The sequence below is a fragment of the Odocoileus virginianus genome, chromosome 9 (assembly GCF_023699985.2).
Source record: "Odocoileus virginianus isolate 20LAN1187 ecotype Illinois chromosome 9, Ovbor_1.2, whole genome shotgun sequence".
Classification (NCBI taxonomy): domain Eukaryota; kingdom Metazoa; phylum Chordata; class Mammalia; order Artiodactyla; family Cervidae; genus Odocoileus; species Odocoileus virginianus.
Window position 1 is genome coordinate 11,782,392 of NC_069682.1, and position 19,043 is coordinate 11,801,434.

Genomic DNA, 19,043 nt, shown 5'->3' on the forward strand with positions numbered 1-19,043 from the left:
AATTATTTAAAAGGATGAATTTGGACAGAGGTCATGTCCACACATGGTCACATTCTCAGTACTTTCACTGGAAATCTATGGGGACGTGTCAGCCACCTGCTCTTTTGGGAAACAAGACAATGTGAAAAGGTATCCTAGGAGCAGAGTTTCTCTCTCTATTGTAATCCAAGTCATCACTGAGAGTAAGATAAAATGGTTCATGATTTCAGCAGAATGGTTTCTACTGAAAACCACTGAGGGTTGTCAGATTAAATTAAATTAAATTTGAATTTCAGATAAATAAATAATTACTTTGGTGTAAGTATGCCCCATATATTTTGTGGGACACACTTATAATAAAATATATATTTATTCTTTATTTTAAATTTAAATTCAAATGGGCATCTTTGTATCTTTATTTGCTAAATATGGTTATTTTAAAGTTGTCATTGCTCACAGACTGGGTTTCATGAATACAGATCCATTGTGAAGCATTTGACCAAAGTACCAGTACTAATACCTAACTGAATACTCTCCTGAAAGAAAAGTGCGACATTTTAATCATCTCACTAGTAGAGGGACCCTCCTGGCAATTTTCCTTTACAAAAGATCTCACTGTTGTATAAAACATTGAATTGAAATATTTACTAGTTTGTTTCTGAAATTATTACCAGGCTTTGTTCAGACCATCTCCAATATGAGACACCCAAGGAAACAGATTCTATCAAAGAGGGAATGCACAGCACCAATAACAGCAAACACAGTGATATATGCAGATATGACATTGTGCTACAACTCAAGCCACCGTCATTGATTAAGAGGAAGATTCCTTCCTTCTGTTCACCTGCCTTTCCACTCAGTAGCATGTTGTTTTAAAGTGAGATTGTTCTAGGAGTTTGTGTTCTGCTTTCTCTTCTTTGACCCTCCTCACCAACACACATGCACAGACACACACCCACACACACACATACCCACACCCACACACACACACATAGGTCTGAGAAATTTGACTTGCTGGGATACAGTTGTTTTTTTTTTTTTTTAAATATATACACTACCCCTGAAAGGAATATGCCCTCAAGAGGTTGCAATTGGACTTCACTGGTGGTACAGTGGATAAGAATCCACCTGCCTATGCAGGAGACAGGTGCAATTCTGGTCCAGGAAGATCCCACATGCCTCAGAGCAATTAAGCCCATATGCCACAACTACTGAAGCTGTGCCTTAGAGTCTAGGCTTTGCAACAAGAGAAGTCACTGCAATGAGAAGCCCATGTACCTCAGCTGGAGAGTAGACCCCGGTCTCTGCAGTTAGAGAAAGGTCTGGCAATGATAACCCAGCTCAGTCAAAAATAAAACTCAGTGCAGTCAAAAATAAATTAATTAAAAAAAATTTTTTTACAAAGAAGTTGTAGATGGATGGAATTTTATTTACATGTACAAGGCCTCACAGTGCATTTTCTCTTTTGGTATCATGCGGGCAGACATGGATTCCCCCTTCCTAGATAATGACATGTGGAATTTGTTTCTCTGCAAACTTCACTCTTCTTTCCATGATCTCCTTCTTTCTTTGGTTTGATAAGGATCACATTCCTTCCCTTGACACCTAAACTATCCCTTCCACCCTCACCTAAATTGAAGCTTCACCTCCCCCCCAACTCAAAAAACACACTTTCAGAAAAAGAGAAGACAGCCCTTTCACTCAGTGGTATGACTTGATAAAGCTTAAAATGGCAGCTTATGTTCACATGTTTCCCTAACAGGTCTAACGAGAAAGAAACTAACTCAGAAGAAGGTCTGTTAGAGGTTCAGGGTCGGGAAGGAGGCAGGAGAGTCTGTAATCACTGTCTATACAATACTAGGTTAAACGAAAAAGGTGCCTGAGTGGAGGCTGACATCTAGATGCTCCTATTTTTGACCTGACCTAATGCTATTTAATTGGCCATATCATGGCCGAGGGATGAAGTGCCTGGTGACCAGGTAGGTACTTCTGATACTCAACCTCTTCAACACCTGATGGTGATAGAAGGTATTAGAGAAGCTTCAGATAGTCAACTGCCCATGTGTGCAGGATGTGCTGATATGCACACAATTACTCTTGGGGTAACTGAGCTGAAAAAAAAATAACCCTTTTGACTCACAAAGGAGGAAATTGAGATCCAGAAACATTAACTGACCTGTCTGAAGTCATTAAGCTAGTGAGTGACAGAAACACAAATAAAATTCAGATTTCCTTTAACTTCATGTTTCATTCTCATTTTAAAGACTAATCGATCTCACGTGTAAATTTAATATAAAAAAGCACAGCTCACTAAAAAAAAGATTTTTAAAATAGTAAGGATCTATAAAACTAAAATATTTTCCTAGGAAATAAAATGAAAACCTTTCAAATAATATTTTAGGCTGGTCAGAAGTAGAACTGCTCTAACCACTGCATTTAATTACAGATAATTTTACAATTAAAAATTATCTCTGCTCTGAATAAATAATGACCAAACTTTCTAATATAGATTAGGGCCCAGGAAATTGGACCTGTATTTAAAGTAATGTCCAGATTTGTCATTAATTAAGTTTATGTTATTACAAACACTTTTTTCTTTAATTTAGGAATGATTACGAATGGCATGTTGCTTAGAGCCAAGGAAGGAAGAACAGGTATGCCGTCTTAAGATTACCAAGCACAACTAGGAGTCGGGACATGTGAGCCTAATTAAAAAATTTTGTAAAGCACTTTGAAGATGAAAAGAGCTGTAAAATCCCAAAGAATATTGATATTTCTAAGCTCATTCCTAGTTCTGTCATCAACTGGCTGTTTGGTCTTAAGTAGAAACAAAAGCAATTGCTGATCACTAACTTTGAACATAAAGCTGCAAGAATGTATTTCGTCTTGGAGAGCTTGTTTTTTATTTTTTTATTTTCAAGGTGAATTTAACAAGAATACCAAATAGAGGTAGAACGATTCTGGTACCTTAAAAAATGTATGGGTTTTTATGACATATTCACTTTTCTGGAAAATTCCAGTTAAGTTTCACCCCAATTTGAGAAATAATGTGCTACCAAGACACATCTGAAAGTCATTTTCCAAAACCCAGTCTTGTGGCCTCCGCTGTGGTTCACGTGTGCATGCTGGCATCTGAGGGCCTGTGTGCGTGCTCAGGCGCTTCATCTGAGTCCCACTCTTTGTAACCTTGTGGACTGTAGCCCGCCAGGCTCCTCTGTCCATGGGACTTCCCAGGCAAGAATACTGGAGCAGGTTGCCATTTCCTTCTCTAGGAGATCTTCCCAACCCAGGGATCAAACCCACATCTCCCACGTCTCCTGCATTGCAGGCCACTTCTTTATTGCTGAGCCAGGGGAAAAGACCCTGATTGAGGACACTTCAGGTTTTAACAATTGAACAAAGACACTGTGATGATTACTACTGGTTTTAGTCAAAAGGTAAAATAAAAATTTTTTAAAATGAGAATTGTTCCATAAAAAAGTCTTTTTTTCCCTCGAAATTTCCAAGAGATTAAAAATAATTTAAATTCCTTTCAACTATATAGACATCTCAAACATGTAAAGGCATTTTGATATTTTCTCATGTTACTCTTTCAAATTGGGCCTACGTTAGCAGGCCCAATATCCTTACACAACAAAGAAAATCTTTCAACTCTTTGGCAGATGACTTCCATTGTTTTCAAAGAGACAATCCAGAAATGAAAGTGGAAGAAACAATTGATATAGATGCCATCTTTTGGAAATACATATCTCAAAGATCATATCCTACCGGTAACTGGTCAGCAGCATAGTGTGTAATGATCATAGGGCTTCCCTGCTGGCTCAGTGGTAAAGAATTTGCCTGCCAATGCAGGAGACGTGAGTTTCATCCCTGGGTTGGAAAGATCCCCTGGAGAAGGAAATGGCAACTCGATCCAGTATTCTTGCCTGGGAGATCCCAGAGGAGCCTCGTGGGCTACAGTCCATGGGGTGGCAAAGAGTCAGACACAACTTAGTGACTAAAAGAACAATAATGATCATAACTCCTCAGCAGGTTGCAACAGATAGGCGAGACATTTATCCTCTAGGACTGAAAACTTGCCTTGAAACTGCGAGTGATGAGCCACATTTTGGAGACTGGCCCATTTCTCGGTTTACAGGGTATTTAATGTGGGAACTGGGACGTGTGGAGTTTACAAGCTGCGCAGAAAGCAAGTTTGCTTCCAGACCTGGCATTCTGCACTCTGTCTAGAAGAACCCGAAGTACACACGTTGTAATCTTTCCAAGAGCAGTAGGTTGATACCAGCGACTCTTCAGTGACTCAGGGAATGAGTGGGACTGCAATGAGCTCTCCCCTACAGACTGCAGGAGAGCCCTGCTCCGTTGGGGCAGGCTCTGCCAGCGCTTCAGAGGTGACCGCGTCTAAAGCAGAGAGCACGCACAGATCACAAGCGACCAGGGTGCAGAGAGCGCCGGCGGGGGGAAGAATCACACAGCTGAAGACAATCAGTATATAACACAATGTTTGTGAAATATTGTATACAAAAAGGGCTTTCCAATTCTACTTGACAGAAATAAAAATGTAACGAAATCTCCTGGTGTTTGTGTGTGTGTGTGTGTGTGTGGAGAGAGCGGGAGAGCAATGTTCTGGCTTCAGAGTGACTCTGTTAGGGGTAGGTAGGAAGATGTTGATAAATATCACCGTTTCCAGGCTTCTCCTAGAGACTTTCCTTAGTACAGTGACAGCAGTGGCAGGAGGTGGGGAACACAGAGCATCAACATACATGAGAAATTAAGCTATAAAGTATAATATTGTCTAATAGGAAACACATTTCCATAACCCTCAACTTCTTGAAGACAGGGGATAATAACAATAACAACAACAAAAAAAATAGCGCTACTCTTCCACGAAGAGATTGCAATTTGATAAAGAGAGCTTTCCCAAACTTAGGGCAGAACTGAACCTATTCAGAAGACAAATTTGTTTCCATACGATCAATGCAAATTACTTTCTTACTTAGTAATAAATTAGAAAGAGTATCAGTAGAGATAAATAACTCTGTAATGTCACTTTTTCTCTCTTTTAGCTTACAGTTTTCAACCAGGACAACATCATCCAGCTCACTGCCTTTGCCTCGTGTTCCCTTGTCTTCTTGATGCCTGGTCAGGAATGAAAGGTAAATACAGGTTTAGAGGGTATCTCAAACTAGTGCCAGGACCATAGCACTGACCAATGGTTTCTGATCATTTTCTGGGTCCAAGCTTCGGTTTCTGGTTTCAGTTGGGAATCCCAGAGAAGGATAGTCTCTGTGTGAAAAAAAATCTGTGGATATGCACATGTAGTTGAGACCAAATCACTTTGTTTAGTCATTCTGCTAACAAATTTAGGAAAGCAAAAATAAAAATAAATCCAATCTAAAAGTTCTGAAAGAAAAAAACATGGAAACGTAACCAGAAAGCCTGGGGAAGGAAACGGCAACCCACTCCAATATTCTTGCCTGGGAAATCCCACGGAGAGAGGAGCCTGGCGGGCTATCGTCCCTGCGATTTCAGAGTCAGATATGACATTGCGATTTAACAACCAAAAAGTCATCTTGCATTCTGAAGAGTGGGTAGGGATAGTGAGCTTGTCTGTTTAACCAAAAATTAGGTGGCATGGATAGTCAGGATAGATCATGTGACTTAGGGACAGCACATTTTATATTTTGAAAATCTTTTAAATTTGGAATCTGGGATCACTGCATGAGTAAAAAAGTGGAGCATGTTCTAGTGTCCCATTTAGTTTTTTTTCTATTTCAAACTTATGGGATCATTTTTTGAGAATGTTTTACTGCCAGTGCTGGCAACACTGCCTCTTTTTATCTGTTTGCTGCTTTTTTTCAGTCTAGCAACTGGCATCTGAAGCACCTGTCTTCCCAGGCAAGTCACTCTGCTCTTTTGTCTTCTCACTTATAAGATGAATTAAGTAGATTCATAAGATTATTTCACGGTTCTTTCACTGTGGAAATTTAGGAAAATTTCTATAAATTTTCACAAAAATAAGTAATTTTACAAGGATGCTTTCTGGATAGGGGTTAGTGCACTCTTTCTATTTAATTTATGTAAAACGGCAGCCAATGAGGTTTCCAGGCCCATTCAAATCAATGAAGGTAGATTGAGTTCAATTTCCCCTCTTGCCACGTGCTACCTGTAAATCACAAAGCCTAAAGTGCTTTGTTTCAGCACAAATATAGAGTAGATGTTAAAGTGAATGCTGAAGTTCCTCAGGTGATGCAGAATTCTTGGTGAGTTTAATGTAAAAAGGCTCTGATTTTCATGCCTCACTTTTAAGCTTCTATCTCCTTGGTGTCTGTGGGAAAGTCTTCAGTCAGAAGCACAGGTGAGGCTGACACTTGGTAGATTTTAAATGACGTGATTTTGAACAGGTTATGACAACACTGTTGTTGCTGTTGTTCAGTTGCTAAGTTGTGTCTGTGTCTGCAACCCCATGGACTGCAGCACGCCAGGCTTCCCTGTCCTCCACGGTCTCCTGGAGCTTGCTCAAACTCACATCCCTTGAGCCGGTGATGCCATCCAACCATCTGATCATATGAAGCCCTCTTCTCCTTTTACCTTCAATAGTAACAAGTACACATCTTAGGTTCTAACTGAGCCATTACTAACATTGCAAACTTGGACTTTTATTTATTTAGCTATAAAATGAGGGGCAGGAATTAACTGACCTTTAGGTCTCTTAGATGTTTTAAAGGCTATGCTCCATTTCAATTCAGGTTGTCAGCTTGGCAGTATTTCTGGGTTGCCATCTGAAATTTAAAAATCAGATCCAAATATCTAGTATTCTGTGAGCACCCAATAAAAACATTCAGTCATAAACATGACAAAAGTGAGGCAATATTCTGAAGGGTTTGCAATAGTTTTCCCGGAGGTACGAATTTAGCAGGCAAAATGAGCTTCATGTAGAATTTACACTCTAGCCAGCAACAACCAAAATACTAGCATTAATGTTTCATGGGAAATACTTGATTCTTATGTTTTTTATTTTTTTTGTGTGAGATGATTTTTTATTATGTACATGAAATTTGTTTCTAAAGGTGTGTACATTATAACAAACAACCTGATGAATCTGGGAAACTAGAATACTCAATGAGATACAGTAAATTTTATACTTAAGTTACATTAGAAATGACATGACAGTAAAATTAGTAAAATGATGTTTTACATATTATCTTTCAGAGGATTCACATTTTCATAAAGGTGTTACACACAAAAAAGAGAGCTCATTCGGACTTCATAGGTTATATTTGGGTAATATAGCAATATCTTCTTGTTAAGCATTGCTTATGGAGTGCCATCTCACATAAGTTGTTAGCTTTCAGAGGGATGGAGACAGTGACAGAAAGTAAATCTTCATTTCCTTTAAAGACACTGAGCCAGAATCTCTAGGATAGATAGATTCTTGCCGTTAAATCCATTTTGAGCTGTTGTTGGCCATGGTGCTTTAATTTCAAATCTTTTTCCTACCTTATGAGAGATGACTCACCTGGATGCAATGCAGGAATCAATTGGCCATTGCAAAATTAGGTTGTGGTAGTTCATTCATGAGAACTCATTATGTAAGTTGAGAAGATGTCCTTTGCAAGTGAACAATTGTTTCTCATTGGGTGGCAATGAGTGTCTGGAGGCTGACTGGACTTTTCCATTTTACTGCTTTGGCTTTTTCCGATGTGCTCTTTTTATTAACCTTTAAAACATAACTTGCCCTTTTCAAACTCAGTTGTTACATCTTGAGTTAAGAAAAAAGAAAATTTTAAGTATCATAATGACCCAAGTGGTAGAAACATTGGACTAGAAGTGTCTCTTGTAGAATGTGAAGGATATCCTTATTCCAACACTTAAAATGGAATAAACTCACCAAAACATGAATGGTAGCATAGTATTTATTGAGTAGTTTGTTGCATCTATGACAACGAATATACTGTAACTGCTGCTGCTGCTGCTAAGTCGCTTCAGTCATGTCCGACTCTGTGCGACCCCATAGACGGCAGCCCACCAGGCTCCGCCGTCCCTGGGATTCTCCAGGCGAGAACACTGGAGTGGGTTGCCATTTCCTTCTCTAATGCGTGAAAGTGAAAAGTGAAAGTGAAGTCGCTTAGTCATGACCAACTCTTAGCGACCCCATGGACTGCAGTCTACCAGGCTCCTCCGTCCATGGGATTTTCCAGGCAAGAGTACTGGAGTGGGTTGCCGTTGTCTTCTGTGGAATATACTGTAAAAGAGGCATCAATTTCCAATATCTGGGATGAAGCATCTTAGGAGCCCTGACTTGCTTGCTTTCTGACTGAAAACAAGTAAACATGCTGAAGAAATATTAAAAGAATGTTTTTAAGTGCCTCAATAATCTGTCAAGGAAGTGTAGGACACTCCAGTCAAAAGATGAACATGGAAGATGGCACTTGCTTTGAGTGCATATGTGAACTTAAACTTTAGTTTTCACAGTTGTTTATGGGTTTGAGGGCTGTCAGACAAAACCCAGGTCCCTTTCGATGGAGAAAACTTAAAATGAGCGCTCCTAAAATTGGCACTCAAAGTACATACTCTCAATTTAATGAATTATATGTAAATTTAACACTCCTCCCACCAGGGGTCTGAAATTAAAAGTGATGTATCCAACCTTGGACTAGGAACAACAACAAAAAGCTTCCTTCAGAATTCATCGCTACAGCCATCACTCATACCACAGCATGCAACAGAAATGCATACTAGTCAGTTGGTTCAACAAAATAAAACACATCTTAAATGATCCTGGGCTTACACTGTCCCAGGTTCCTTGAGGAAATAAGTACAAATCTTCTTTTCAGAAGAATATAACTTCATGTCAGTCCTCAAAGGACTTCACAGATCAATTCCAAGAAGCATGAGCTGTATTTATAAAAATTATTTAAAAGTGTTAAAAATCCAAAAACAAAACAAGGAACTGTGAGAGACAACAGCAAAACAGTGAGAAAAATTACATACTCAAATATGCCAGAAAGTGTAATAAGGAGAAGTTCATGCTTCCACAATATAAACTAAGGATTTTGCTGTTGCTGTTGTTCAGTGGCTAAGTCCTGTCCAGCTCTCTGCCACCCCATGGACTGCAGCACGTTTCCCTGTCCTTCCCTATCTCCTGGAGTTTGCTCCAATTTATGTCCATTGAGTTGGTGATGCTATCTAAACATCTTATCTTCTGCTGCCCCCTTCCCCTTTCGCTTTCAATCTTTCCCAGCACTGTGGTCTTATATACTAAACATACATAATATAATAAAAGAATTCAAAAAGGATTCACACTCTTGGTGCCAATTAGCAATAGTAAAGATTTGGGTATATGAAAAATGATGAAGAAGATTTTATGGAGATCTAAATATAACTTCAAGGACTAAAAATGCAATACTTGGTATAAAAAACTGAATACAAATACTTGACAGAAAATGATTTTACCAGATAGAGGGAGTTAGAGCTGAGGAAATTGTGTAGAAGGCAACACTGAGAAAAGGTGGAAAATCTGAAAGCGATATGCTGACACAAATTCAGTTGGTGTCCTAGAAGGGGACGAGACGGAAAGCGAGTGAGAGAACAAGAAAACTTGGCAGGGGGAACATTTGGAGCAGTAACGGTTGAGAACTTTCCAGAATTGTACCACGTATCAAAGAGCCCCAGTGTGTCAGGAACATCTTAATGTGTTTCCCTGGACCCTATCAGCCTTGTCTGCCTCCTTGATGCCTAGCCCTTGCCTCTACTTCAACCACTGGCACAGCTCACAGACGCTGTGTGGACTGAAGTAGGTCTGTTGCCCGGGCAGACAGTTACTCGTTGGAAATACTAGCTGCTCACTTTTGGCTGATACTGCACAGCCAGAGCAATCTCGAAACTTCTGGCTGTTGCTGCAGCTTTTGACGTGTATGAACTACTACACTGTGGGCAAGTATCCCTTAGAAGAAATGGAGTAGCTATCATGATCAACAAAAGAGTCCAAAATGCAGTACTTGGATACAATCTCAAAAACGACAGAATGATCTCTGTTCGTTTCCAAGGCAAACCATTCAACATCACGGTAATCCGAGTCTATGCCCCAACCAGTAATGCTGCAGAAGCTGAAGTTGAAGGGTTCCATGAAGACCTACAGGACCTTCTAGAAAAAACACCCAAAAATGATGTTCTCTTCATTATATGGGACTGGAATGCAAAACAGGAAGTCAAGAGATACCTGGAATAACAGGCAAATTTGGCCTTGGAGTACAAAACGAAGCAGGTCAAAGGCTAACTGAGTTTTGCCAAGAGAAAGGACTGGCAAACACCTTCTTCCAACAACACAAAAGATGACTCTACACATGGACATCACCAGATGGTCAATACCGAAATCAGATTGTTTATATTCTTTGCAGTCGAAGATGTAGAAGCTCTATACAATCAGCAAAAACAAGACTGGGAGCTGACTGTGGCTCAGATCATGAACTCCTTTTATTTATTTATTTATTTATTTATTTTCCATTTATTTTTATTAGTTGGAGGCTAATTACTTTACAACATTGCAGTGGTTTTTGTCATACATTGAAATGAATTAGCCATGGATTTACATCTATTCCCCATCCCGGTCCCCCCTCCCACCTCCCTCTCCGCCCGATCCCTCTGGGTCTTCCCAGTGCACCAGGCCTGAGCACTTGTCTCATGCATCCAACCTAGGCTGGTGATCTGTTTCACCCTAGATAATATACATGTTTCGATGCTGTTCTCTTGAAACATCCCACCCTCGCCTTCTCCCAGAGTCCACAAGTCTGTTCTATACATCTGAGTCTCTTTTTCTGTTTTGCATATAGGGTTATCATTACCATCTTTCTAAATTCCATATATATGTGTTAGTATACTGTAATGGTCTTTATCTTTCTGGCTTACTTTGCTCTGTATAATGGGCTCCAGTTTCATCCATCTCATTAGAACTGATTCAAATGAATTCTTTTTAATGGCTGAGGAATATTCCATGGTGTATGTGTACCACAGCTTCCTCATCCATTCGTCTGCTGATGGGCATCTAGGTTGCTTCCATGCCCTGCCTATTATAAACAGTGCTGCGATGAATATTGGGGTGCACGTGTCTCTTTCAGATCTGGTTTCCTCGGTGTGTATGCCCAGAAGTGGGATTGCTGGGTCATATGGCAGTTCTATTTCCAGCTTTTTAAGAAATCTCCACACTGTTTTCCATAGTGGCTGTACTAATTTGCATTCCCAGCAACAGTGTAAGAGGGTTCCCTTTTCTCCACACCCTCTCCAGCATTTATTGCTTGTAGACTTTTGGATAGCAGCCATCCTGACTGGTGTATAATGGTACCTCATTGTGGTTTTGATTTGCATTTCTCTGATAATGAGTGATGTTGAGCATCTTTTCATGTGTTTGTTTTTTTTTTTTTGCCATCTGTATGTCTTCCTTGGAGAAATGTCTGTTTAGTTCTTTGGCCCATTTTTGATTGGGTCATTTATTTTTCTGGAGTTGAGCTGGAGGAATTGCTTGTATATTTTTGAGATTAATCCTTTGTCTGTTGCTTCATTTACTATTATTTTCTCCCAATCTGAGGGCTGTCTTCTCACCTTGCTTATAGTTTCCTTTGTTGTGCAAAAGCTTTTAAGTTTCATTAGGTCCCATTCATTTATTTTTGCTTTTGTTTCTAAAATTCTGGGATGTGGGTTATAGAGGATCCTGCTGTGATTTATGTCAGAGAGTGTTTTGCCTATGTTCTCCTCTAGGAGTTTTATAGTTTCTGGTCTTACATTTAGATCTTTAATCCATTTTGAGTTTATTTATGTGTATAGTGTTAGAAAGTGTTCTAGTTTCATTCTTTTACAGGTGGTTGACCAGTTTTCCCAGCACTTGTTAAAGAGGTTGTCTTTTTTCCATTGTGTATCCTTGCCTCCTTTGTTGGAAATAAGGTGAGCATAGGTTCGTGGATTTATCTCTGGGCTTTCTATTCTGTTCCATTGATCTATATTTCTGTCTTTGTGCCAGTACCATACTGTCTTGATGACTGTGGCTTTGTAGTAGAGTCTGAAGTCAGGCAGGTTGATTCCTCCAGTTACATTCTTCTTTCTCAAGGTTACTTTGGCTATTCGAGGTTTTTTGTATTTCCATACAAACTGTGAAATTATTTGTTCTAGTTCTGTGAAAAATACCATTGGTAGCTTGATAGGGATTGCATTGAATCTATATATTGCTTTGGGTAGTATAGCCATTTTGACAATATTGATTCTTCCAATCCATGAACACGGTATATTTCTCCATCTGTTTGTGTCCTCTTTGATTTCTTTCATCAGTGTTTTATAGTTTTCTATGTATAGGTCTTTTGTTTCTTTAGGTAGATATACTCCTAAGTATTTTATTCTTTTTGTTGCAATGGTGAATGGTATTGTTTCCTTAATTTCTCTTTCTGTTTTCTCATTGTTAGTGTATAGGAATGCAAGAGATTTCTGTGTGTTAATTTTATATCCTGCAACTTGACTGTATTTGTTGATTAGCTCTAGTAATTTTCTGGTAGAGTCTTTAGGGTTTTCTATGTAGAGGATCATGTCATCTGCAAACAGAGAGAGTTTCACCTCTTCTTTTCCTATCTGGATTCCTTTTACTTCTTTTTCTGCCCTGATTGCTGTGGCCAACACTTCCAAAACTATGTTGAATAGTAGTGGTGAGAGTGGGCACCCTTGTCTTGTTCCTGATTTCAGGGGAAATGCTTTCAATTTTTCACCATTGAGGGTGACGCTTGCTGTGGGCTTGTCATATATAGCTTTTATTATGTTGACGTATGTTCCTCCTATTCCTGCTTTCTGGAGAGTTTTAATCATAAATGGATGTTGAATTTTGTCAAAGGCTTTTTCTGCATCTATTGAGATAATCATATGGTTTTTATCTTTCAATTTGTTAATGTGGTATATTACATTGATTGATTTGCGGATATTAAAGAATCCTTGCATTCCTGGGATAAAGCCCACTTGGTCATGGTGTATGATTTTTTTAATATGTTCTTGGGTTCTGTTTGCTAGAATTTTGTTAAGGATTCTTGCATCTATGTTCATCACTGATATTGGCCTGTAGTTTTCTTTTTTTGTGGCATCTTTGTCTGGTTTTGGAATTAGGGTGATGGTGGCCTCATAGAATGAGTTTGGAAGTTTACCTTCTTCTGCAATTTTCTGGAAGAGTTTGAGTAAGATAGGTGTTAGCTCTTCTCTAAATTTTTGGTAGAATTCAGCTGTGAAGCCATCTGGTCCTGGGCTTTTGTTTGCTGGAAGATTTCTGATTACAGTTTCGATTTCCTTGCTTGTGATGGGTTTGTTAAGATCTTCTATTTCTTCCTGGTTCAGTTTTGGAAAGTTATACTTCTCTAAGAACTTGTCCATTTCTTCCAAGTTGTCCATTTTATTGGCATAGAGTTGCTGGTAGTAGTCTCTTATGATCCTTTGTATTTCAGTGTTGTCTGTTGTGATCTCTCCATTTTCGTTTCTAATTTTGTTAATTTGGTTCTTCTCCCTTTGTTTCTTAATGAGTCTTACTAATGGTTTGTCAATTTTGCTTATTTTTTCAAAAAACCAGCTTTTAGCTTTGTTGATTTTTGCTATGGTCTCTTTAGTTTCTTTTGCATTTATTTCTGCCCTAATTTTTAAGATTTCTTTCCTTCTACTAACCCTGGGGTTCTTCATTTCTTCCTTCTCTAGTTGCTTTAGGTGTAGAGTTAGGTTATTTGACTTTTTTCTTGTTTCTTGAGGTAGGCCTGTAATGCTATGAATCTCCCCCTTAGCACTGCTTTTACAGTGTCCCATAGGTTTCAGGTTGTTGTGTTTTCACTTTCATTCACTTCTATGCATATTTTGATTTCTTTTTTGATTTCTTCTATGATTTGTTGGTTATTCAGAAGTGTGTTGTTTAGCCTCCATATGTTTGAATTTTTAATAATTTTTTTCCTGTAATTGAGATCTAATCTTACTGCACTGTGGTCAGAAAAGATGACTGGAATGATTTCAATTTTTTTGAATTTACCAAGACTAGATTTATGGCCCAGGATGTGATCTATTCTGGACAAGGTTCCGTGTGCACTTGAGAAAAGGTGAAGTTGATTGTTTTGGGGTGAAACGTCCTATAGATGTCAATTAGGTCTAGCTGGTCCATTGTGTCCTTTAAAGTTTGTGTTTCCTTATTCATTTTCTGTTTAGCTGATCTATCCATAGTTGTGAGTGGGGTATTAAAGTCTCCTACTATTATTGCGTTACTATTAATTTCCTCTTTCATACTCATTAGCGTTTGTCTTACATATTGCGGTGCTCCTATGTTGGGTGCATATATATATTTATAATTGTTATATCTTCTTCTTGGATTGATCCTTTGATCATTATGTAGTGTCCATCTTTGTCTCTTTTCACAGCCTTTATTTGAAAGTCTATTTTATCTGATATGAGTATTGCGACTCCTGCTTTCTTTTGGTCTCCGTTTGCGTGGAATATTTTTTTCCAGCCCTTCACTTTCAGTCTGTATGTGTCCCTTGTTTTGAGGTGGGTCTCTTGTAGACAGCATATATAGGGGTCTTTCTTTTGTATCCATTCAGCCAGCCTTTGTCTTTTGGTTGGGGCATTCAACCCATTTACATTTAAGGTAATTATTGATAGGTATGGTCCCGTTGCCATTTATTTTGTTGTTTGGGGTTCACGTTTATACCACCTTTCTGTGTTTCCTGTCTAGAGAAGATCCTATAGTATTTGTTGAAGAGCTGGTTTGGTGGTGCTGAATTCTCTCAGCTTTTGCTTGTCTGTAAAGCTTTTGAGTTCTCCTTCATATCTGAATGAGATCCTTGCTGGGTAGAGTAATCTAGGTTGTAGGTTATCCTCTTTCATTACTTTAAGTATGTCCTGCCATTCCCTTCTGGCCTGAAGGGTTTCTATTGATAGATCAGCTGTTATCCTTATGGTACTCCCTTTATGTGTTATTCGTTGTTTCTCCCTTGCTGCTTTTAATATTTGTTCTTTGTGTTTGATCTTTGTTAATTTGATTAATATGTGTCTTGGGGTGTTTTGCCTTGGATTTATCCTGTTTGGGACTCTCTGAGTTTCTTGGACTTGGGTGGCTATTTCCTTCCCCATTTTAGGGAAGTTTTCAGCTATTATCTCCTTGAGTAACTTCTCATGGCCTTTCTTTTTGTCTTCTTCTGGGACTCCTATGATTCGAATGTTGGGGCATTTCACATTGTCCCAGAGGTCCCTGAGGTTGTCCTCATTTCTTTTGATTCTTTCTTCTTTTTTCCTCTCTGCTTCATTTATTTCCACCATTTTATCTTCTAACTCACTTATCCTATCTTCTGTCTCTGTTATTCTACTCATGGTTCTCTCCAGAGTGTTTTTGATCTCATTTATTTCATTATTAATTTTTAATTGACTTTTTAAAATTTCTTCTAAGTCCTTGTTAAACATTTCTTGCATCTTCTCAATCTTTGTCTCTAGGCTATTTATTTGTAACTCCATTTTGTTTTCAAGATTTTGGATCATTTTTATTATCACTATTCTAAATTCTTTTTCAGGTAGATTCCCTATTTCCTCCTCTTTTGTTTGACTTGGTGGGCTTTTTTCATGTTCCTTTACCTGTTGGGTATTTCTCTGCCTTTTCATCTTGTTTAGATTGCTGTGTCTGGAGTGGGCTTTCTGTATTCTGGTTGTCTGTGGTTCCTTTTTATTGTGAAGGTTTCACCCAGTGGGTGGGGTTGGACGATTGGTTTGTCAAGGTTTCCTGGTTAGGGAAGCTTGTGTCAGTGTTCTGGTGCGTGGAAATGGATTTCTTCTCTCTGGAGTGCAATGGAGTGCCCAGTAATGAGTTTTGCGATGGGTCTATGTGTTAGGTGTGACTTTGGACAGCCTGTATGTTGACACTCAGGTCTATGTTCCTGCGTTGCTAAAGAATTTGCGTGGTATGTCTTGTACTGGAGCTTATTGGCTCTTGGGTGGTGGTTGGTTTTGGTGTAGGTATGGAGGCTTTTGGATGGTCTCTTATTCCTTAATGTTCTGTGTAGTCAGGAGTTTTCTGGTTTTCTCAGGTTTTGGGCTTAAGTCTCCTGCCTCTGGATTTCAGTTTTATTCTTCCAATAGTCTCAAGACTTCTCCAACTATACAGCACTGATAATAAAACTTCTAGGTTAATGGTGAAAAGATTCTCCACCGTGAGAGACAACCAGAGAGGTTCACAGAGTTACATGAAGAATAGGAGAGGGAGGAAGGAGATAGAGGTGAGCAGGAGGAGAAAAAGGGGACTCAAGAGGAGAGAGACAGATCTACGTAGTTATCTGTTCCCAAAGTGTTCTCCGTAGCCCAGACGCCCACAAAGATTCACAGAATTGGATTGGGAAGAGAAGGGGAAAGGAGGAAATAGAGGTGTTCTGAGGTAGAAAACAGAGAGTCAAAAGTGGGAGAGTAATCACCACACTCCTGAATAGAAATGGGAACTGAATATTGGATTCTTAAATGTCCAAAATTTATATCACATACTGAAAACCAAAGATTAAAAATCTAGTGTAGAGGTTAGACTCTTCGAAATACAATGTTTAAGCATCTTTTCATGTGTTTTTTTGCCATCTGTATGTCTTCCTTGGAGAAATGTCTGTTTAGTTCTTTGGCCCATTTTTTGATTGGGTCATTTATTTTTCTGGAGTTGAGCTGGAGGAATTGCTTGTATATTTTTGAGATTAATCCTTTGTCTGTTGCTTCGTTTGCTATTATTTTCTCCCAATCTGAGGGCTGTCTTTTCACCTTGCTTATAGTTTCCTTTGTTGTGCAAAAGTTTTTAAGTTTCATTTAGGTCCCATTCATTTATTTTTGCTTTTGTTTCTAAAATTCTGGGATGTGGGTCATAGAGGATCCTGCTGTGATTTATGTCGGAGAGTATTTTGCCTATGTTCTCCTCTAGGAGTTTTATAGTTTCTCTCAACATCACTCATTATCAGAGAAATGCAACTCAAAACCACAATGAGGTACCATTACACGCCAGTCAGGATGGCTGCTATCCAAACGTCTACAAGCAATAAATGCTGGAGAGGGTGTGGAGAAAATGGAACCCTCTTACACTGTTGCTGGGAATGCAAATTAGTACAGCCACTATGGAAAACAGTGTGGAGATTTCTTAAAAAGCTGGAAATAGAACTGCCATATGACCCAGCAATCCCACTTCTGGGCATACACACCGAGGAAACCAGATCTGAAAGAGACACGTGCACCCCAATGTTCATCGCAGCACTGTTTATAATAGGCAGGGCATGGAAGCAACCTAGATGCCCATCAGCAGACGAATGGATGAGGAAGCTGTGGTACATATACACCATGGAATATTCCTCAGCCATTAAAAAGAATTCATTTGAATCAGTTTTAATGAGATGGATGAAACTGGAGCCCATTATACAGAGCGAAGTAAGCCAGAAAGATAAAGACCATTACAGTATACTAACACATATATATGGAATTTAGAAAGATGGTAATGATAACCCTATATGCAAAACAGAAAAAGAGACTCAGATGTATAGAACAGACTTGTGGACTCTGGGAGAAGGTGAGGGTGGGATGTTTCAAGAGAACAGCATCGAAACATGTATATTATCTAGGGTGAAACAGATCACCAGCCCAGGTTGGATGCATGAGACAAGTGCTCGGGCCTGGTGCACTGGGAAGACCCAGAGGGATCGGGCGGAGAGGGAGGTGGGAGGGGGGACCGGGATGGGGAATAGATGTAAATCCATGGCTAATTCATTCCAATGTATGACAAAAACCACTGCAATGTTGTAAAGTAATTAGCCTCCATCTAATAAAGATAAATGGAAAAAAAAAAAGAAATACAATATTTAAAAACAAAAACAAAAACACACAAAAAATTTAGAAATGTATATGAAGTTCGGTTTAAAAATAGGGTTTCTCTCTCTCTCTCTTTTTTTTTTGGCAAGGTTATAGTGAAATGAAAATGAAAATTAAGGAATAATAGAGGAGTATTAGAGGACTTTAAAAGGAAATAGGAGAGAAAAACAAGAAAAAGAAAAAAAATTTTTTCCCTAATTAAAAAAATCGTAAAAATATATGAAAATGAAAGTTGAGGAGTAATGGGGGAGTAATAGGGAATTTTAAAAGAAAATAAAAGAGAAAAAATAAAAAATAAAAAAAAAGGAAAGAAAAAAAATTTTTTTTTTAATAAAAAAAAATATACATATATATCTAGGAATTTCTCTGGAGTTGTTGTGGTCAGTGTAGGTTCAGTTCAATTTCAGATAGCTCCTCTTTCCAGCTGCTTACACTTCTCGATATCTATAGGCCCCTTCTGGTGTAGTCGGTGTTACCTTCAGGGATTTTAATCTGTTGCACTGGTCCTTTCTGAAGCGGTTCCCTTTGTTTATTTGGCTTCTGTTTGCCGTCTCTTTGGTGTCTAATTTCCGCCCTAACACAGGCGGGCGGAGGTGATCTCCTATTTAGGTTCGCTAGTTCAGTTCAGTCCTGCTACGGGGAGGGCAGGGCGCTGCAGACAGATACCGCTCTGTGTGGATAGCACTCACCGTGTTCCGGCCACACTGGGTTTGCCCCGCTCACGGATGTCAGGGCTTTCGCTGTCTACACTGCTCAGGCTCCCGGCTGCTCTATATGGAGCGGGCCCTGCGTTGAGTGCGGTTCCAGTTTTCGGGTACTCCACAAATGCGCGGATTCGGTTGCGCCTGCGTTTTGTGCCTTTCCGGCCTGAGTGGTTCAGGCAGCCAGAGGCTTGGGCGCACTCTCCCCGGATGCAGCGCGCCTTTTCCCTCCGCGTCGAGCAGCCTAGGCAGCCAGAGGCTTGGGTGTACTCTCCCTGGGTACGGCGCGCCTTTTCCCTCCGCGGCGAGCGGCTCAGGCAGCCAGAGACTTGGGCGCACTCTCCCCGGATGTGGCGCGCCTTTTCCCTCCGCAGCGAGCAGCTCAGGCATCCAGAGGCTTGGGCGCAATCTTCCCAGGTATGGCGCGCTTTTTCCCTCCGCGGCCCCAGCACGCACCGCCAGTCGGGTCTCAGGAAGTCTTTAGATAGGAAC